An 18,381-nucleotide genomic window follows, 5' to 3' on the forward strand; every position below is an offset into this window, starting at 1 on the left:
TAGAGTAAATATATTCTTTATTGAGAACCATCCCCAGATTTGCACATTATATCTGCCTTCTGGGCCCTGTCACTGAATGCGCGTGTGTGTATGTGTGTGTGTGTGTGTTGCGGGGGGTGGGTTCCGTGGCACTTATAATATTTTTAGCGTTGACTGATACTAAAAAGGACACTTAGGCCCCCTTCCATATCCACTGTCTATAAACTTCCCTCTTCCACGGAGGGGAATGGAGGAAGTACCCTCTCACAGGTACCCCTGGTTGCCCCTTCTGACTTTCTACTTAAAGCTACCCTTGATTTTCATTCGAATCTGATTTCATCTGTATAAGAACGTGGGTTGGGAAGACACAGTTTCCAATGCTAATGAATAAGCTTCTGCAAGCTTGTTTACCTGAGGGCTTAATAACCTTTAATGTGTTACATGTTAGAAATCTGATAGCATACGGATAGAAAAATCCTTAGTGCCCAGGAATTCAACCATGAAGCCCTACCAACCATTTAATGAGCCACACTACATGGTGCTTGGAAACCTTATTAGCGCATTATTCAGCCTCCTCTCTCTGCAGGCCACTAGGCTGTGTCACTCCGACCTGGCTTTCAATGTCTTGTTTCTTGTATCCTGCAGCCACACTCTTGCATTTTCATTTTTTCTGTAGCTGAACTCACCTTCTCTCCCGAGCACCAGATCCTGAGCGAACAACTTCCCGCAGAAGAGCCTTCTCTAGTGTCCCCCGCCGTCTCACCAGAGTAGGGATGCTCTTCCGCTTCTCCTTAGTGCTGCCTCCAAACCAATGCACCATCACCAACCAAGTCTCCTCTCGGAAGGTAGTGCTATCTGCTTGTGCCCCTACCCTCCTTCTTATCTTCTGGTCCAGTGCTTCCCAAACCTGGGGGCTCCTCAGAATCACCTGGGACATTTTGAAAAACTTGGTCTTTACACTCTCTCAGATATACCAAATTAGAATCATTGGGGGCTGGGGCAGGGTGGGGGAGTAAGACCTAAAAATCCCTACTTTAAAAACAAACCCCAAAAGGAGGAGCAGCAGGAGACGATGAAGAGAAGGAACAGAACTCTCTGGGCAATTCTGATGTACACCCAGGTACAGTGGGGATCTCTTCACTTGATGCCCCAAAAAAGTGATAAACAAACAAAAAACGTGAGCAGCCAGCTTCATTCTCTTCTCTGCTTTGTCTCTTGCCAGTGACTTTGGGTTTTGTGTTGAAGCTCTCTTAATTCTTTGACCTTGAAGTTCCTCAACATCTATCCCAGTAGCCTCAGTTTCCACTTTGCTTCAACTAACATCTTGGACTTGTTCAGTCTTGAACAAGACTAAACCTTTGAGATCTTGAACTCGGACTTCAGCCTACTTAGCTGATACTACCCACATACTGCTCTGGATTTTAACCATCGCTGAGGACCCTGGTCCCTTAAGCACTTGCTGTTCCAATCCTTCAGCCCTTCTGTGACTCTGTTTCTCCACTTGGGGCATGTAAGTTGCTGGCCATTTCCATTCTGTCTGGGATCCCAGAATCCTTTGTTTCAATGTGTTGGGCTTCTTATATTTCAGTCCTCAATCCAAAATCACCCCCACTTGCCTGCTTATTCTTCTCCCAGCCTGCCACATTATCTAGGAGGAAGTCACAAAGACCTTTGGACAGGTTCCATTGAAAATTTACGTTGGCTCTAATTTCACCTGATAAATTCCCACTTTACCTTCCTCAAGGCCCCCAAGCATCTTTCTCTTCCTCTCTTTGTCCTTCTTTATTTCGTCTTTCTCAAAGGAAGAAAATGTCTACAAGTCCCTTCCCCAAGGTTAATCCACATGCAATCCACACTCTTCATTCTCTGGACTTGATTCCTTCCTTCTCACCTCTTTTGGGAACTGGCTGCATTTGTTATTCCTCTTGTCCAGTGTCTTTGGTCCTTCCCTACTCTGCCCCAACCCTTACTCCACCATATGGGTCATCCTTCCCATAAGAAACTCTGGTGGGGTCCTCGCTCTGTCCAATAGAATTTTCTGCGGTGAGAAAAATATTTTATATCTGCACTGTCCCGTATGGTAGTCACTGCCCACATGTGGCTCTTAAGCACACGAAGTGTGGCTAGTATGACTGAGGAACCAAGTTTTCCATTTTAGTAAATTCTAAACTAACTTAAATCCAATTGAAGTAGTCACATAGGGCCAATGGCTATCGTATGGGGCAGCACTGTTTTTGACCCTGCTGCTCTGTTGAACTGTCCTCAGGTTCTCTTCTTTGTCCACTCACCTATTCTGGTTTCACCCTCATCTTTCTGTTGAAACTGCTTCCTCAGAGGGCTCTGGCATAGGTGTCCTGGCTGCAGATCTGAGGCCTTTGCCCTGGCTTTCCCTTCCTTGGTCCCTGCCCTGCGTCTCCTGGCAGCAGTCAGCCCTTTGCGCCTCTCTCTCTCCCTGTCTCCATGACACTGGTTGTCCAGGCCCACTCGAACCTCATTTGCTTCCTTTTTCTTCCTGGCATGTAGACACGGGGATGCTGTGAGATCCTGTCCTTGGTCTTTCCTTTCCTTTTCCTCCTCCCTTCCCCCTGCCCCAGCCTCACCTCTGAGCCCGCAGTAGTATTTAAAGAGCACTGGGCACTTTCCCTGCGCCTCACTGGGCGCCCTCGCCCACTTGTACTACTTCCTCTAATCCTCACTCCAACTCTGTGAGGCAGAGACTCTGATTACTCCCGTTATGTAGGTGCAGAAATTGAAATGGAGGGAGATTTGAATAACTTAAAGAAAACACTGCTTTCAAGGAGCAGACCTGGGAAAGGGACTCCACCAGTCTGACCTTAGAGCCCCACTTTTAACCCTGTTTACCCAGGGCCCCCAGGTACTTCAAATCTATATTTTGGGCCCTGAGCTGTTGCCCACATTTCACTCAGAATGTAATACTCAGAAGCCTGACTGCTTTGTCTCTACCTTGTCTTCCTGGCTTCTGTAATCATTTTTCCCCTTTTTAAACCTTTTACTTTGAATAATTCAAATTTATAGAAAAGTTGCAATAACTGGCCAGGTACAGTGGCTCATGCTTGTAATCCCAGCACTTTGGGAGGCCAAGGCGGGTGTATCACCTGAGGTCAGGAGTTCCAGACCAGCCTGGCTAACATATAGTGAAACCCCGTCTCTACTAAAAAAATACAAAAATTAGCTGGGCATGGTGGTGAGCGCCTGTAATCCCAGCTACTCAGGAGACTGAGGCAGGAGAATTGCTTGAACCCAGGAGGTGGAGGTTGCAGTGAGCCGAGATCGCGCCACTGCACTCCAGCCTGGGCGACAGAGCGAGACTCCGTCTCTCAAAAAAAAAAAAAAAAAAAAGAAAAGTCGCAATAATTAAAATAATTCCCAACATACCTTTCAACCAAATTCTCTAAATATTAATTTTTACCACACTTGTTATACCTTTCTCGCTCTATCATATTCTCTCATTCTCTCTCTCTGTGTCTGTGTATCTGTGTGTTTATTCACACACATATGTATGCACACACATATGTATACACACACACAAGTGCATATGTTGTCATTTTCCCTGAACCATTTTAGAGTGAGTTGTAGACATGATACACCTTTGTCCACCTAAATACTCATGTATATTTCCTTTTAAAAAGGACATTTTCTTGTATAAGTGCCAAAATCAGAAAATTAGCATTAAGAGCTATTATCTAATCAACAGGCCTTATTCATGTGTCAGCTATTGACCTAATAATGTCCTTCATGGCAAAAGAGGAGAAAAAAAGATCTTTATTGTTTTATTTTCTTTTTGAGATGGAGTCTTGCTTGGTTGCCCAGGGCGGAACGCAATGACACGATCTCGGCTCACTGCAGCCTCCGCCTCCCTGGTTCAAGCAATTCTCCTGCCTCAGCCTCCCGAGTAGCTGGGATTACAGGCACCCACCATCATGCCTGGCTAACTTTTGTAATTTTGTAGAGACAGGGTTTCACCACGTTGGCCAGGCTGGTCTTGAACTCCTGACCTCAGGTGATCTGCCTGCCTTGGCCTCCCAAAGTGCTGGGATTATGGGTATGAGCCACTGCACCTGGCCAAAAAGATCTTTTAAAAAAAAGATGTTTTCTGGTCCAGGATCCAGTCCAGGATGTGTTACATTCGTTGTCATGCCTCTTTCATTTCCTCTAATCTGGGACCGTTTCCCAGTCATTCTGTCTCTCGTGAACCTTGACACGTTTGAAGGGTGCAGGTCAGTTATGTAGTAGAATGCCCTGTAGCTTGGCCTTGTCTGATGTTTCTCATGAGTAGTGGAGTGTGTCCCTTTCAGTGCATTCCTTGATGACGTTAGTGCCATCATCCTCTTCTCTGTAACCAGAGCTTGAACACCTGGGGTTATTCTGACTTTCTGTTCCTTGCACTCCCACATCCAGACAGTCATTGAGTCAAGTTGAGGTGTCCCCTGCACAGTCTCCCTCCATTCGTCCTTTCCTTTCTGTGCCTACTGTCTCTCTCCTGTTTGGGGCAGTTGTGGAGTGAAGGCCTGTGCACACTGGCCTCAATCGACTGTTCCAGCCTAATTGGCCGCTGCTTAGCAACAGGAACCCAAGAGTCCCATAGTCCTCACCAATCAGCATTTTCTCTGCTTTGCCCCGTCTCCACCCCTTCTCATGCTGCTCTGAATTCACATCATTTACCCCTTTGAATATCAGACTCAAATGCCTGCTCCTCAAGTGCTTTTCCTGATGGCCCAGTTCAAACTGATCCTGCCTTCTGCCCAGTGGCACTGACCAGCCCCTCCATTCTTGCACGGTGGCTTGCTAGTGTTATTTCCCTGCATAATGGGAGTTCCTGCAGCGTGGGGGCTGTGTCTTGTTCAGCACTGTAGAGGCTCAATGAATATTTGTTGACTGGACTAAATTATTTGATGAAATCATTAAGCAAGTGCACAGAATAACCATGGAGCTGTCTGCTAGCACGTGGTGTGCGATGGTGGATGTGAGACCCATGCCTTACCCGAAGAGTCAGGTGGGTGTTGGCTCAAAATAGGATCTTTTTAGTAAAACCGTGGATAATTTGAGAAGGCATTTTCATGTTGTAAGTGGAAAAAATGATTCTTCCCTGATGACATCTTAACGTCGTGTGTATGTGTCAAGACAAAGAAAGAGCATATTTGATTTTTTAAAAAAAGAGTAGAGAAACTAACATAGCATATTAAAAATGGCCCATCTAGTTCTTCACATGCCAAATGAGCAGCTGAATGTGAGAGGAGTAGTTTCTCTGCTCCCTTCCTCCCTGGGAGCCCTGGAGCCACCTGCCTCCTCTGGCTGTCTGGCCTCCTCTCTCTCCTCTGCTGTCCTTCAGCACTGCCTCCCCACTCTACTCACTGTTTCCCTCCTCCCGTATTTCGCTCTTTCTGTCTGTTACTCTCTCTTAGTAACTCTTCTACTGTCCTCCCTCTCCCTATTGACTGTTTTATTTTATTTTTTGACTTATTGGATGTGGTTTTATGTTCCATGAGTTTTTCCATATAAAAGCAGGTGATTTTTGCAAAAAGAGAAAACCCAATTGCTTTTTATGCCTTGGTGGTCTTTTATCGACTCCTTCCATAGCTCAGTGGTTCTTGTTATTTTAAAAATGTAGCTATCAGTGATAATAAAATGGTTTATCGGAAGGAACATAATTACCTCTTTCTGGTACACCAGGAAAATTACTAGGAATGTGCTGGTTGATAAATATCAAAAAGCCTAAAATTTTCAGTTGCTACCAAGGGAACATTGGTACTTGAGGTTGGAAGTCAGATTTCAGTGTGGTGAAAACTCAGATTTCCGGGTGGCGAGCTGCTGAGCTTACTGGGAACTTCAGTCTTCCTCCCTGAAGGTGTCTGCGTTTGCTGACTGGTTGTCACCCCCTGCCCCACTTCAGAACGCGTTTGTGAAGAAGACATTCTATCTGGATGAAGCAACTACAGAAGTGCAGGCAAGACATTGTGCTGCCGTCGCTGAGTGTGGCTTAAATAAAAAAGCATGTTTATGTGGGAGAGAATGTGTGGGGGTTGCTTTCGCATTATGGAATTCTTAAAATTGTTGAACCGGGAAGATGTTATTCAGAAACCCCTGGTGGCTTCAGCTTGTTTTTTGTTTATTTCAGGTTTCTTTTTTCCCCCATTTTTAATTATCTCTGGAAAAACTCAAGAGTCCTCCCCTGCTCCTAAAATAGTTATAAAATTAATGTGCTGTACTCAAGTCGTTACTCCACGTAAAAGAGTAAAAGACTCCCATATTAAGCAGAGAAGTCCAGCCTCCTCTCTCTGAGTGTGAGAAAAAGGGCATAGACTGGAGACTGGATCTTTCTTCTAAGCCTAAATTCTTAGCTTTTCAGCCAGCGATTTATAGAGGGTAGAACCAAAAGTCACCACCAGCATTCTGTCTGTATGAGAGCACACAGAATCGTGCTTTCCCTTGCTAGTTTAGTAGGTAGAGAGTTTACATGGGCTTTTAATAATATTTTTTCTCTTCTAGCTGTTGCACTTGGCAGGTTCCTTTTTTAACATTTGGTAATGTATCTTTTCTAATGCTAGAAAGAAAAGTTGCCAAATATTGCTGTTGATCATAATAAAACACCCTAAAAGTAATGACTTCTTTTTTGTTGTGAGTACCCGGGCCCACTGCAGGGTGACCTCCAGCCTTCCGCCGAGCTCACAGCTGGAAGGGCACCTTCAGTCAGCAATTGATATGTCATTTGGGTAGAGCAACTCAACAATGAAAACAGTGGGTCTTCCCAAATTAGAAAAACAAAAAGGTGAATGAACAAATATGTATGAGTGTCCGTGAAGAGGCGCCATGTTAGGCTTCGTGGAGATTACAGGTTCATGTAGGATGTGGTTTCCGCTGCCCTACGGCAGCTCAGCTGGGGAGACATAATCCAGAAAGGTTCAAATAACAATAGAAGATTTAAATAGCATTTCAAAATAGCTGTTATTAATAGAGGAGAACAAAAACCAATCTGTTTTTGCAAGGGTTCTCCTAAAAATGTTAACATCATTCTAAGCTGTGGAGAGTGGATTGAACATCAGAGACCAGTCATTGGGTTCTAGAGGTCTGTCTGTAAATCTGTCTGGATCTGACAGAGGCCATGTGTGTATTGCAGATTGACCGCCTCCCTTCAGTTATGCAGAAATCTCTGCACTGGCTGGAAGAGCACTGTCAAATGTTGTAAGCATTCTAAAGTTCACCTTTGTGGGTCAGAAACACATCACCCCTCACCCTTCTACCTCCAACAGAATTCCCTTTATGAATGTGATAGAATGGAGGGGAAAGAATGCAAGTCTTGCTAAGTGGACTCAAGGCCATTTCACAAAGAGCATTGAAAATATCTGCTCTGGGACCCCATGGAGGGACTTGCAGTTTTCCTGGAACCTCGAGTTTTTGAAATACTGTGCTGGCATCACTCCAGAATCACTGGACCTGTACAACATGCTGATTCCCTGATGCACAGGCGATCCAGGCTTCAGCCCCAGCTTTGATGAGAGCACCAGCCTCAAGCCTTGTTCTGTGCCCACAAGGAAACGAAAGTAAAAATTGATAGCAAACTTCTTTTAACTAAACCATAGTCTTTAAAGCCCAGAATCAGGCTTGTTTCTTGGTTTTGGTAGCTGTAAATGAGCAATTTATGCTTTTTGTTGTTATTGTCATTCACTGGTTCATTCTTTTCTTCAAGAAGGTTTTATTTAAATTTGTGTAATTGTGAAAATAGCACACTTGTTAAAGTATTTTGAAAATAAGGAAAAGCAGAATAAAAATGTACCCAGTGCCACTATTTACATTTCAGTTTATTTCTTTCCACTATTTTAAAAGATATGACTATACTAATACTTCTAGTCCTAGAATCCTTGCCTCACCCTCTCCAAGATGGTTGTAGGATTTCTGGGTTGCTGAGGTAATGTACAGTTGAAAAAATGTCAAGATGTGTCAGGTAAGCTATATCTGCTGTTGGCCTAAGGACAGATATTTTGGTGTAAGGATGCCTAATGTCTTAGAGACCGTGTAAGACCTCGATGACTTACCCAGCTTTCCCCAGATCGGCCTCACAACCATAATGCCATGTGCGTTCCTCAATGTGCTAGCCCAGTATATTTCTTCCAAGGACTGCTCAGCTGTTCTAAAAAATTCTGGTCAGGAGTGGGGAGAGATGAGCTGCCTATGAAGGAGACAGAGTGTACTTATTTGCACTGTTTTCATTTCCTTTGCACATAATTTGGAGGCACTTCCTCAATTGGGACAGTGTGGTTAATTTGTGGAAAGCTCCTGCTATTAGCATTGGTCTTTCCTTTGGCCTTGACAATCTAGATACATTGGCTTGGGAAATTAGGCATCCTGACCTCAGTTGCACAGCCCTCTTCCTCCTTCTTTTACCAAAGCACATGATTTAGCCAGATAACAACTATCCACACCACAGAGATAATTCCAGCAATTTGGCAGGGGGAAAGTTGGTAGGAGGATGAGTGAAGGGAGGGGAGGGGGAAACAGCATTAAAGGTAGCCTCAAGACCATGGAGGCATCTAGGCATGAAGGGAGGAGGCCTCAGATACAGGAGAGAAGGAAGGCAGATAATTGGTGGCCTGGGCCCTCAGCAGGGCAGTGGTTGCCTTCTCCTTGACTTTGAGTCTCCTGCCTCATCCATCTTTGCTGGCCCATGGTCAAGCAGTCTTCTCACTGTGGGGAGAAAGGGAAGAGGGAGGAGCAAGAGGAGTAGGATGTGGTAATGGTGGCAGTGGTAGTGGTAGTAGATAACTTCAACATTTGCAGGGTTGGCTGGGAGTGGTGGCTCAGGCCTGTAATCCCAGCATTTTGGGAGTCCTAGGTGGGCAGATCATGTGAGGTCAGGCGTTTGAGACCACCATGGACAACATGGCGAAACCCCGCCTCTAATAAAAATACAAAAATTAGCTGTGTGTGGTGGCATGCACCTGTAATCCCAGATACTCAGGAGGCTGAGGCAGGAGAATCACTTGAACCCAGGAGGTAGATGTTGCAGTGGGTGGAGATCGTGCCACAGCACTCCAGCCTGGGCCACTGAGTGAGACTCTGCCTGAAAAAAAAGAAATTGCAGTGTCCTTTAAACTCATGAGTCAAAATGTTTGCACCATCTAAACTGTGGTGCCTTGGAGCAAAGTGCTGGCTTCCAGGCCCTGGTTGTAGTTCTAAATAATGTGTACTATTGTGCACTGTAGGATGTTTAGTAAGATAGATAGATAGATAGATAGATAGATAGATAGATAGATAGAGCATACTATAAATCCACCTTGGTGGGTTTTTTTTTTCTTTTTTACCTTAACATTATATAGCAAGGACATAAATACATAAATATATTCTTAGCTGTTATTTTTTGTTTTTTAGTTTTTTTAGAGACAAGATCTAGCTAGCTCTGTTGCCCAAGCTGGAGTGCAGTGTCATGCAGTATTGAACTCCTGGGCTCAAGCAATCCTGTTGCCTTAGGCTCCTGAGTATCTTGGACTACAGGTGTTCGCCACCATGCCTGGCTAATTTATTTTTTATTGTTATTTTGTTGTAGAGACGGGGGCATTGCTATGTTGCACAGGCTGGTCTTGAACTCCTGGCCTGAAATGATCATCCTACTTCAGCCTCTAAAAGTGTTGGGATTACAGACATGTAATCCATCATGCCTGGCCAGCTATTGATATTCTTTTGAGTGGATGTGCTGTGTTCTAACTAACTGCTCTTCTATTGTTGGACATTTAACCAATAGCCATTTATAGAAATGTTGCTATCTAGTTAAGATCACATAGTATTAAGTATGGATAAAATGCTTTAAGAGTAGAGATTTCATGGAGATTAGTTAGTTTTGCCATGGAATTCCAATTTCATGGTCCTAGAATGCATAGGGCAAGAGTGAGTTCTGTACATGCCCTGGAGAGTCTAACAATTTGACTCCCCTTTGAACTCTTGGTTTACATATTTTTTTAAGTGGGGGCAAGAAGAAGTAATTTATTTCTTTTAAATTGATACAGTGAAAAATTAAGTTTAAGAAGTAAAAGATATGTTTAGTCAAAGCCCCAAGTATTTTACCTATTCCTCTCTATTTCTCACTTAGAGAGAAATATGACCCTGATTTGGTATTTGTCATTTCCACATTCATCTTGAGATGTTACAGATTTGGCATATTATTTGGCATGTTTTAAACCTTTAAAAAATGACATTGTATAGTGTTCGTATCCTTCTTCAGCTTACTTTTTTCACTTAATATATTTGTGAGATTCATTCACATTGGGACTTGTAATTATAATTCATTTCTTTTTCTCTTTCTTTCCTTTTTTTTTGTGAGACAAAATCTCACGCTGTTGCCCAGGCTGGAATGCAGTGATGAGGTCACTGCTCACTGCAGCCTTGACCTCCCCAGGATCAGGTGATCCTCCCACCTCAGCCTCCTTGGTAGCTGGGACAATAGGTGTGTGCCACCACACCCAGCTAATTTTTCTTTCTTTCTTTCTTTTTTTTTTTTTAATGTAAATGGGGTTGCCATGTTGCCCAGGCCCAGTCCTGGGTTCAAGCCATCTGCCGCCTCGGCCTCCGCCACTGCACCTCGCTGCTAATTCATTTATTTTCAATACTATTTGTTCTTTCATTGCATGAGTATATCATAGTTTATTCTTCCATTTGCCTAATGATGGGCGTTCATTCCCCACTCCTCACTTTTTTGCTATTAGAAAGAATGCTACCTTAAGTATTCTTGCAAATGTCTTCTTAAGAGCACATTTGGAAAGTTTTTGAGGATTTTTTAATAGTAGAATTATTAGGTCATTAGGTTTGTGCATCTTCAGCTTTACTAGATATTCAACATTGCTTTCTAAAGTGGTAGTATCAATTGACACTCCCATCTTGTGCTCCTGTTGTTCCATATATATTCTTGTCAATACTTGATCTTTTCATACTTGATTTTTGCCAGTCTGATGTGATGAAATGGTATCTCTGGGGGATTTTTTCTCTTATGGCAAATTAGATTTATTTTATAATTTGCTTCCATTGTCCAGAACAGAGCCAATGTTGCATATATTAAAAACAACAACAACAAAACTTATTCAAGTTCTTATCCTTCAATATTCTTTTAAGATTTGCCAAGCAAGACAGCCACTTGGAAATCCATTTAGACTTAAAACTTAGATTATAAAATAAATATTCTATTTCCAGTGAACAGAATTACACCCTATGTAGTTTGGTATTAGAACCCCAGCTGACTCCAACTGCCCACTGAGTACAGGTGACTGTCAGTTGGCTGGTCTCTGGATGCTGTATTCTCTTGGTTAGAAGCAAGTCACAGGTCCCACCCACACTCAAAGGGAGAGGACCATGCAAGGTGTGAACACCAAGAGACAAGGATGGTGTTGGGGGGGCACCCTGTGAGTCTGTCCACCACAGCAGGGACCATGTTTTGATCATCATGTTTCAGCATCATGGGTTTAGATCAGCATTGTTAGGGTGATCAGAGATTATCAGGGGGCTGACTTACCTAGTCTGGTTCCCATCAGAGGTGAAATTCCAATATATTAATTCACACCGAGAAAAGTAGCTGGCAGATAGACTTGGGCTTGTGTTTGCCGATTCCTGTGTACTCTCCTTTTATGCACAGCTATATGGGAAGCTAAAAGATGTGGTTGGTGAGTATGGACTCAGGGCAAGGAGTGAATAGGATTATCTTTACGGCTAATGTCACTGGACCATGAGAGCCTAATGCATCCCCCTCTATTATAGAGCTTTTCCTGCTGCCCTGGATTCCTAGGTCCTTGAAAACACCAATAATTTTTTTTTTTTTTTTGAGATGAGTCTCACTCTATCCAGCCCAGGCTAGAAGGCAGTGGTGTGATCTGGGCTCACTGCAACCTCTGTCTCCTGGGTTCAAGTGATTCTTCTGCCTGAGCCTTCCGAGTAGCTGCGATAACAGGTGTGGACCATCACGCTCAGCTAATTTTTGTATTTTCAGTAGAGATGCAGTTTCATCATGTTGGCCAGGCTGGTCTTGAACTCCTGACCTCAAATGATCCGTCCATCTCGGCCTCCCAAAGTGCTGGGATTATAGGCATGAGCCACCACATCTGGTCACCAATACATTTTGTCTCTTCAAGCTCTGCTTTTAGTAGACATGCTGTGTATACCATCCTCCTTTCTGGTTGCACATTCATTCTCGAGCCAGAATATAATTCAATTGATTATATTCAACAATATGAAATTACTTCAATTCAGTTATCTCTCCTGGACATTCACTCCCCCAGCAAACATTTACTGATTAGCTCTGATGTGCCAGGTGCTTGGGATATAGCTGTGGACAATACAGCTCCTCATGGAGCATGCAGCATAGAGCCAAAGATGGATATTGAACTAGTAAGATGAGTGCTTGCCGAATTTCAGTAATGAGTGTCAGCAGTGTCTTGGATCATTTTTGTAGATCAGCTGTTCCCATCTCTTCCTGATTCTTCAGATTTCGTTGTCAGAGTCTCATCTTAACTTGAATTTTGCAGTGTTCCCATTGGCTTTCTACACTACCTGCATCATTTTGTAGAACAAAGGAAAAGAAAATAAGATACCAAAAAGCTGAACTGATCCATGATTATAAATGCTATTTCAGTGAAAATGTCCATCATTAAGGGGCTGGCTAACAATTATGGGGGATCCATTCAGTGGACTATCACGCAGGCATTAAAGATGGTGATGTAGGCTGAGCGTAGTGGCTCACGCCTGTAATTCCAGCACTTTGGGAGGCCAAGGTGGGAGGATTACTTGAGGCTGGGAGTTTGAGGCCAGCCTGGGCAATATAGTAAGACCTCATCTCTGTAAAAAATTGAAAAATTAGCCAGCTATGGTGGTAAGTGCCTGTGGTCCTGGCTACTCTGGAGGCTGAGGCAGGAGGATTGTTTGAGCCTAGGAATTGGAGGCTGCAGTGAGCTATGACCAAGCCACTGTACTCTAACCTGGGTGACAGAATGAGACAGTGTCTCACACAAAAAAATTTTTAATGGTGATGTATATCTTTATATATTGACATGGAATCATGCTCATGATGTAGTGTCAATTCGAAAATGCAGCATACACATAGTCTATGAAGTATTATTATATTATTTATTTAGAAACAAGATCTCACTCTGTCACCTTAGCTGGAGTACAGTGGCATGATCTCAGGTCACTGCAGCTTCCAACTTACCAGGCTCAGGTGGTCCTCCTACCTTAGCCTCCTAAGTAGCTGGGACTGCAGTCATACACCAACATGCCTGGCTAATTTTTGTATTTTTTGTAGAGATAGGGTTTTGCTGTGTTGCCCAGGCTGGTCTTGAACTCCTGGGCTCAAGTGATCCTCCTGCCTTGGCCTCCCAAAGTGCTGGGATCATAGGCATGAGCCACCGCTCCTGGCTGAAAGTTTTATTTTAAAAAATAGATATGTATTCTATCAGATGTTCATAAAGGGACATTAGCCAGGGAAGGGAAAGGAACCAACCCTTACTGGAAGCTTATCCAGTGTGCTAAGGCCAGACACTGTTCTGGATATTCCATAGCCTCCTGTGGCTAATGCCTGGTGATGCAGAGGCTGAGGTTCTAGGTTCAAATCTCTGCTCTACTCCTTCTTGGCCACGTGATGTTGGGCCAGTTGCTGAACATTTCTAAGTCTCTGTTTCCTCTGGTTCAATGTTGATAATAAGAGTATAATACTTTACAAATGATTGTGAGGATGAATTAAACTAATGCACATAAATGTGCTTCATGAGTACCGGACCTTCTCAAGTAAGCAGTTACTCGTTACGTTACGTGTGAGCAGCTGTTAGTTATGTGACCCCCAACTCAACCAACTAAGGTGGGCCCGCTGAGATCATACAGATAGTGGGGAAGCCAGGATTCAAGCAAGAGCCTTTCTTATCCTACCGCCATGTTTTCTATGAGAGAAAAATATGTTGGACTGTAGCTGTGCAAAGGGAGAGTGAGAGAAAGAGGGATGACAGAGACAGTAGAAGAAGGAAAACAGGCAGTAAAAATGGGAAGTTAAGAGAAAGGGCAAAGGAAAATGAAGAGGACTCAATGGTGGGGAAAGCAAAAAAAAAAAAAATTTGGAAGAGAAGAGGCAGGGAGAAGGTAAGGGAGAAGAGCTGGAAGAGGGTAGGGAGGGAGGCAAGAGGAGAGAGAGGAATGAGAAGTGCTAGGTCAATCTCCATACCTCTCCTGCTCCTCCAGCCAGATCCCATCTCTGGGCTGCCTGAATTCCCAGTCTAGTCACCAGGGCCTTGGGCCTGCATGCACCACTGTGACTCCCCATCTCCTCTGACTCCTGCCTGCCTGGGAGGCCCTTGCCTTCTACCATCCCACAAATTCCTATCACTCCTCAGGGCCTGGGGATCAAGTCCAAAGGCCTGAGGGTGCTGTTGGAGGTGAGTTAGAGAACAACATCCAGCTGTCTTTCCAGACAAACCTTCCACTGTTCCTGCCCTCTATCCTTTCACTCTGTTTTTAGCTATAAGGAAATAGGGTTTTTTTTTTTTTTACCATCATATTACAACCACTTTATTCATAAATGCTTTGCCTATTTTTTATTCTGATGGTTGGGCATAATGTATCAATCCTATATTTTAATAGTGAAATGAAAAATTAACTGTTTTTACATGATTGGTATTCAACTCTTTAGTAAAAATTATCATTTTAATTTATTAAATTCATTTACCATTTTACATTAAAATGGTATGGCAGGTTTTTCTACTCAGTGTCACATCACTTATAAAACTATAATAATTGGTTGGCATTAATGTCTTCTTTTTCATTAAAATTTTAAAATATTCATCTCTATGTATATCTACTTCCTTTTTTGTTTCTCCCTTCACAGAATCCTCATAATCACAAATAATCATTTTGATTTAGATAATAGCATTTCACTTTACTCTTCTGTGAACTCCTGAATTCTATTTATATATTGCATATTTTGGGCATTTGGATTATTTTTCTTTTTTCTTTTTTTGAGACAGGGTCTTACTCTGTCACCCAGGCTAGAGTGCAGTGGTGCAGTCATGGCTCACTGCAGCCTTGACCTCCCAGGCTCAGGTGATTTTCCCACCTTAGCCTCCCGGGTAGCTGGGACTACAGATGCATGCCACCACGCCCAGCTAATTTTTTTTAATTTTTTTTACTTTTTGTAGAGACGGGGTTTTGCTTTGTTGCCCAGGCTGGTCTCAAACTCCTAGGCTCAAGAAATCCTCCCACCTTAGCCTCCCAGGTAGGACTACAGGTGTGTGCCACCACACCTGGCTAATTTTTTTTTGTTTGTATTTTTTGTAGAGATGGGGTTTTGCCATGTTGCCCAGGCTGGTCCCAAACTCCTGGGCTCACCTTAGCCTCCCAGGTTGCTGAGACTACAGGTGTGTGCCACCATACCTGGCTAACTTTTTTTTTTTTTGTAGAGATGGCATTTCACCATATTGCCCAGGCTGGTCTCAAACTCCTGAGCTCAAGCCATCCACTTACCTCAACCTCCCAAAGTGCTGAGATTACAGGCCACAGTGCCTGGCCCCAGAGTTTAATTTTTCTTACTTCTTTCCGTTCTTCTCTTCTTGCTTTACCTACCTGTCCCTTCCCCCAATTTCCCCCAATTTTAAAACTTTATAAAGTGGAGATTGTTTAATATATTGTTTAATATAGTGGAATCACTGCACAATCAAAACAGCATGAAACCCAGACCTGTGTGATAAGGTTGTAGACAGACCTGTGGTATCAGTGATCAGATTTATAAACGTACAGGAGATGATAACCTCAGGCAGGTAAGCCAGAATTAACAACGGGAAGATCTGGAAACAATGCTTGAGATGTTATTTAATCCTGTGACTTATTCATTATCAATCTTTATTCATCTGCAATATAGATTCCACGTTCTGGCAAAGAATCGTGATGCTAACAAACCAAGCGGCCTGCCAGATATGCAGATCCTCACCACATTCATAAAGGGCACCCATTCTGAATAATGTGTCTTGTGAGCTCATGCCTTATGAAATTTCTTGTCATAGAGCTGCATAGCGCTTAGGAGGGTTTGCTTCTGAAAAGCCATCTCCGATAATCAGTGGTGTGGCTTGACTTTTGTGGCTCTGTTCAGGTAGATGAAATGGCCTTCAGAGAAGGGGATGCCAAAGTCCCCATTCTTTCAGATACTTATTGAGTGTCTAATATTTGGGATTCAGTCTTGGTAAATAATTATACTTTTTAACTAAAGTATATTGTCTTATATCTTTATTGCTGCAGTTTCTGATGTGGAAGTGCTGGGCATTCACTCGGTCATTAACAAACATATATGTATACTTCTAGTTCAGCCCTGTGTTTATTAAGATTTGAAACATGCCTGTAAGGAGCGTGTCGTTTAGTAGGGGAGCTAGACTATTAAACAACTAAAAAGAATAGAGCACAATAAATAGTATACAAACAGAAAAAGAGCTGGAGAAATGCAAGAGAGAGATCCACTTTATAGACTGGAGGGGCTAGTGGGGCTTTAAAGAGTGCATGAGTTTTCTAGGCTGGCAGGGGTGGGAAGGGCATTTCCCATAGAGCGCATGCACAGAGGTGTGATGGCAGGAGTGTGCAGGACATATCCAAGGACGGTGGTGGATGGGGTGGCGGGGGCGGGGGTTCCCGGTGACTGGAGCAGGTGATTGTGGTAGGGAGTGGCCAAATATGAGGGTGGAAGAACAGGTTAGGCAGGCCAGAGCATGTTCAGAAGAAAGTAAGTAGAGGTTGGAGTGTTGGAGAGAAGCTGTGGAACAATCTCTCCATCCCCTATTTTGGGAAGGCCTACTCATTCTCATCAGTTCTTCCTGACCTAGCTGCTACCCAGGAAAAATCGACCCCTCTCCTGTTTTCCCTCCCCATGTGCTTTTTTTCATAGGGTTAGCCACTTAACCCATTGTTTTTGTTTGTTTGTATTTGAGACAGAGTCTCCTCTATTGCCCAGGCTGGAGTGCAGTGGCGCTATCATGGCTCACTGTAGCCTCAGCCTCCCTGGGCTCAGGTGATCCTCCTGAGTAGCCTCCAGAGTAGCTTGGACTACAGGTGTGCATCAATACGCCTGGCTAATTTTTGTATTTTTTGTAGAGATGGTATTTCGCCATGTTGCCCAGCTGGCCTCGAAATTCTGGGCTTGAACTCCTGGGCTCAAGCAATCCTCCCACTTTGGCCTCCCAAAGTGCTGGGATTACAGGCATGAGCCACAACCCATTGTTTTCTGGTTGGTTTAGATGACTTCTGCTGAGGGAAGGGATTTTAGTTTTTCCTAGTTAGGTTACTTAATTACCTAATAGATGCCAAATACATGTTTCTTAAGTTAGGCTATTCTGTAGATTAATATCTCAACTGAGATGTCTTACAACTTTAAAACTGTAAAGATTCTATGATTCTAAAAAACAGCATTTCCCACACTGGCCTGATTTTATTTACGGTAGTCCCCCCTTATCGATGGTTTCACTTTCCACATTATCCAAGGTCAACCATGGTCAAAAATATTAAATAAAAAATTCTAGAAATAAACAATTCATAAGTTTTAAATTGTGTGCTGTTCTGAAATAGTGTGATGAAATCTTGTGCGATCCTGCTCCCTCCTGCCCAGAACGGGAATCATCCTCTTGTCCAGCATATCCACACCATGCATACCTGGCCCTGTGAGTCACTTAATAGCCATCTCTGTTATCAGATTGACTGTTGGGGTATTGCAGTGCTTGTGACCAAGTAACCCTTATTTTACTTCATAATAGCCCCAAAGTGCAAGAGCACTGTGCCTAATTTATGAATTAAACTTAATCATGAGTATGTATGTGTAGAAAAAAATAGTATATGTAGGCTTCAGTTTCAGGCATCCACTGGGGGTCTTGGAATGTATCCCTGACAGATGAGGGAGGGCTACTGTAGTCTATATGGCAGAAATGCTTCTCTTTGACACAGAAGAACTCTTTGGGCACCATAGCTTGTTTGGCATGAATGACTTTTTTTTCCTTAAATGTAATTTGTTTAAAGTTCTTTGTCTAAGAAAATGAAATGTGCACATTTTGAAACTCCAAAAATAAAACACTAGAGAGATGACGCCAAAACAGTGATTTCAATCAGAAATGCTTTCTGAATCCGGCATCTAAATGAGAATTAATTATGGAATCAGATCATAGTTAGTAGGCATTCATTGTTTTAAGGCAATTGATAGCAGTATTGAGGAACCTAAATAATAAAGTATTTTAAACATCCTCTAGTGTTTTTCACATTTCTAATGAGTTGTGGGGACCAAATGTTCCTTATATGCAAGATGAAATATGAATGATTGTATCTTATTATAAAGTTTTCAAGTTCTAATGAGGAATATCTTTCTCGTTCCCTTGGTGGATAGATATCTTCCCACAAATCAGA

General features: G+C 43.1%; 1 protein-coding gene across 4 annotated transcripts in view; it reads left to right on the forward strand.

The window, feature by feature from the left end:
- FAM81A (family with sequence similarity 81 member A) overlaps positions 1-18,381 on the forward strand; it is a 123,211-nt gene that overhangs the window by 39,006 nt on the left and 65,824 nt on the right. The window lies entirely within an intron of this gene.

This window comes from Pan troglodytes, chromosome 16, assembly GCF_028858775.2.
Source record: "Pan troglodytes isolate AG18354 chromosome 16, NHGRI_mPanTro3-v2.0_pri, whole genome shotgun sequence".
Lineage (NCBI taxonomy): Eukaryota > Metazoa > Chordata > Mammalia > Primates > Hominidae > Pan > Pan troglodytes.